Source organism: Meleagris gallopavo, chromosome 5, assembly GCF_000146605.3.
Source record: "Meleagris gallopavo isolate NT-WF06-2002-E0010 breed Aviagen turkey brand Nicholas breeding stock chromosome 5, Turkey_5.1, whole genome shotgun sequence".
NCBI lineage: Eukaryota > Metazoa > Chordata > Aves > Galliformes > Phasianidae > Meleagris > Meleagris gallopavo.
Window position 1 is genome coordinate 49,554,059 of NC_015015.2, and position 4,001 is coordinate 49,558,059.

A 4,001-nucleotide genomic window follows, 5' to 3' on the forward strand; every position below is an offset into this window, starting at 1 on the left:
GGCAGCGCTCACCGAGCCGTTACACAACGGACGGCTCCTTCGGGGGACGTGGCTGGGGCGAGCGTATGTAACTACCCTGCTAAATACCGGGGTAAGCTGCTTTCAGAGCGGGGCTCCGGCTCAAGCTCCGGCCGCACCCGGTACGCACCTGGTACGCACCTGTCCCGCACCGCCCCGCCGCATCCCGCTCCCCCCGACGCTTTCCCGGCCGGACCGGCTCCAACCCGCACCATTAAAAAATACGATATTCTCATAAAAGATAAATCGCTTCCTTCTTCTTTTCTTTAAGCTGCAGGCGGCTCGGCTGCCCCGGGACTTACCGAGGGCTCCGCAGCCAATGTAAGGACCTCAGCGCCCGCTCTGCACCCACCCGCTGCCCAAGCCGGAGTGGAGCCCCGACTCAACCGCCGCGCCCATTTTATATAGAGCGCGACCCACCGCCCCATTGGCTGCTATTTATAGCCCATTCATTCCATTGGTCGAGTCGCGAGGGGCGGAGCCAGCGACTCCTCCTGGCCGGTGAAGGCGTGCCGCCATTTTGCGCGGCGGTTGGGCTGCCGGTGGCGTTGGGCTCACGGCCCGCCTGCCTCGGGCCTGGAGCGGTGAGCGTCGTGACCTCGTGAACGCAGACGTGCGCGTACATCCGTTCCACCGGTCAGCCTGAACATGGCGGCGCCGTTAGGCACCGAGGCGGGAGCGCACGGCTTTTTGCTTTCACCCTTGCTCAGATCTGAACATAAGCTTATTGTGTAACGCACTGAAGGTCTCTTTTTGTCGTGTGCAAAGAAAGTACCTTAATTTTATTGAAGAAAGGCTGATTTTCCTGTGGGGACAGGAGCAGAAGGACACCTGGCCCATCCTAAACTCACATTGAGGCACTGGTGACTGTTGCTGCGCAGGGCTTGTCCCAAAGCTCTAATGCAGCCCAGAGTTCAGTTTTGGAGAAGTGAATGGCAATCTGGAGCTGCCCTTCACATAACAGTCTCTTTATCTTTCTCTGTAGTGCATTTATCTCATACTTCATCCCCACACTCGGCGTGCATTTAACTGCTGTGTTAGAGTTGTGTCAGAGAGACGGAGGAATCTTCCCCACCGTGTTTCTTCCAGCACCACAACCAATGCCCTCAGCACCATGACACCCATGCAGCTTACAGAACTGTCCAGCTTCAGGAAAAAATACACAGGAAACCCTTACAAACGAAAAAGCACAGACTGCCTTGAATAAAAATGCATCTGTGTTTGGCTGCCATCCAGGCTTCCCAGTTATCCCAGGTACAGTGAGAGCAAACGAGCTGCAGAAGTCGGGCTCAGCGTCTGTGCGAGTCTGGTCTCTTATCTCCGGGATCAAAGAACAAATCCTCTCTAAGTCCCCTCTGCCTTTTTAACCTCACAAAATCTTCCCCTACATCTCACTAGTTCCACGCAATGGTCGTTCTTCAGGACAGTGTCAGCTACAGGTAAAGCCCTCCTATGCAAGTATTCAATGAACATAAGCGTAAAATCATTCCCAGAGTTGTCAAAATACGTGTCGTATTCATGGATGATCTGAGTTACAACACTTTTTCTTCTTTTTGCCAAGTTCTAGTTATGTGGTTTTGTTTGTTCTTTTTAATGTAAAACACTCATCAGAGTTATTTTTAATGTAGAACAATACAAATAATACTAAGAACATATTGTAACCTTACGAGCTTATTTTCTGGTGTTTTTCTTCACCCAAAAAAAAGCATACTAAAGAGGTACTGAAGGCTCTGTGTGTTTCGTTCCATAATCTACTGCCACACACACAAGAAGCAACTGCTATTTACTTCTTTTATAGATTTGTGGAGACAAGGTTACCTCAGCAACTCACTTCTATGCACTGGAAACACTCTCCCTCCCCATCCTGCAGAACAGGGAACACCAGTTGTTACAGTTATTATGAGCTGGTTGTGTTCTCAATGTGCCATTCATTATCACACTTCCAACACAGACACCTCTCCTTTACACAGCTTTTGTCTGAAAGAAGACACAAAGAGAGCAGAGCCATGGTGGGACACCATCAAAATATAACTAGCAAACATGTTTAATGAACACTGCCCCCTCTACACCCTTTTCCTCACCGTTATTTGACAAATGTATAATACGCACTTAGGTCATATTTTGAGATCTGCTGAAAGCTGTGTGCAAAATGGATCCTACCTTTGTTACGGCGTCTCATTCCTGCTTCCCTAGTGGCTTAATTATAGATGCTGTGTTGTGTGTCAACAGCCTCTGATCAACTGCTTTATCTAGCTCATCTGCTGAGAGAATACTTTCCTTGGATCAGCCTGTATTGCCTGTTAGACTGTGATAGAGGCATCAGCATGTCCTTTCCATGCTGGGACAATACTGTAGTGCACACTGACTTGTGAACTATGATGCAGTTTGGCATTTTAGGCTGGAAAGGTGGGGTGATTACTCCAGAGATCTCCGTGCTGAACTTCAACAATGAAGAATGAAGGGAAGTTAATCATGGGCCGTGCAGTGAACACTTCCTAAAAGGCTTAATTATAAATGTTGTGCAGTGTACAACTGCAAGGAGATGTGTGTTAGCTAGGGAATGTGTCTTCTGAAATTGCTCACGTGATAGCAAGATGAACCTGAAGAATTTAGTGGAAACATCCTGAAAATCTAGAAGGATATTTCCAAATCAGGAAATAGCAAAAGAAAACATTTTACTATGTATAACTGCATTGTTTCCAATGCCTTACTGAGTAAACAGCACTTGAAAATGAAACGTAACACTCATGCATCAACAGATGAACTGGTTGTAGCTGCATCTGCTTAAATTCCCAAATATTTTCTTCCCATTTATTGCTTTATGTGTATCTGCCTTGTTATTATTCCTTTTCACATTGGTAGAGCGTCCTGTTGAAAATTATTTCAACTCCTACTTGAAGACTAGGTTCGGTCTTGTGTACAATCAGGCTCACAGTGATCTGAACAGCAGTTTTTTAAGGGAAAGAAAGGACACAAGAATATAATCTACAGCAAATGACATGAAAAAATGACACACACAAAAAAAAAACAAGGTAGGTGCAGATATAAAGGCAGAATAGAGCTGTGACTGCCAGTCAGAAAAACAGCTGAGTAGGAGTCTGCAGTTTAAGAAACCTCTGAAACTGCATACATTATGTTTAGATGAGATGGAGGAGAGTTTCATAACTAAATAACAAAGACTTCTGCAATTATGATACGGGCGGGTCAATAGCATAACATAAAAATGTTCTCACTTAAGATAATGGGCAAATTTTCCCTCATAGCTGATGAAATCACATTGATAAAAAAGACTCACAAATGGTTACCTACACGGCTCTCGGCTAAGCATACGTTGATGGCGTTCTTGATTGTGGAGGAATGACTTTTTCTCCACTCCTGTGCATCTCAAGCCACTGGTGAACGCAGCAGCAGAGTATTATCTGATTTAGACAGAACGTTACCTGCGTGTCCGAGGTGACTCAGATCCTGCTGTGCCCGCACCCTCCCATGCCAGGTGGCCTGGGCTTGTTGGGAGCACAGCAGATGAGGCGATATTCTCCTCCTGGGCATCTCCTGACTCCATCCCCGTGCCACTGGGCACCTCCGGCTCTCCACATCACTGCAATCCTAAACACGAGACACAAGTAGGAGTTAGAGCCGTGCTATTTGGGGTTTCGATAATGATTCCGCTCCTTCTGAGCCCACACTCTGCTGTGGGTTTCTCCTCCAGCCTCCAGAAACCGGCACGAGGAGCCGGTTGGCCTCGAGCTGCCTTTCCCCGGGCTCAGCAGGGGGAATAGCTGGAAAGTTCTGGAAGCCGCCTGCATGGAGGCTCGGGTGGCAAAGGCACGGCCGTTCCTTAGGGAAGGGGCAGAAGTCAGTTGCCCGCGCTTGACGAACGTGAGATCCTCCCCGGGCTCGTAGCTAACCGCGCCCGTGGAGGTGCTCGGAGGAAAGAAGCCGGGAAGGGCCGTCCAGCCTCCCAGCGCCCGTAGGGACCTCTC

At 48.3% G+C, this 4,001-nt stretch overlaps 1 protein-coding gene across 1 annotated transcript in view; it reads right to left on the reverse strand.

The window, feature by feature from the left end:
• CKB (creatine kinase B) overlaps positions 1-429 on the reverse strand; it is a 7,481-nt gene extending 7,052 nt beyond the window's left edge. Inside the window, 1 exon segment of the mRNA XM_010711953.3 lies at positions 321-429. The gene's annotated coding sequence lies outside the window, so the exon portion shown is untranslated.
• Positions 430-4,001: the final 3,572 nt, after the last annotated feature.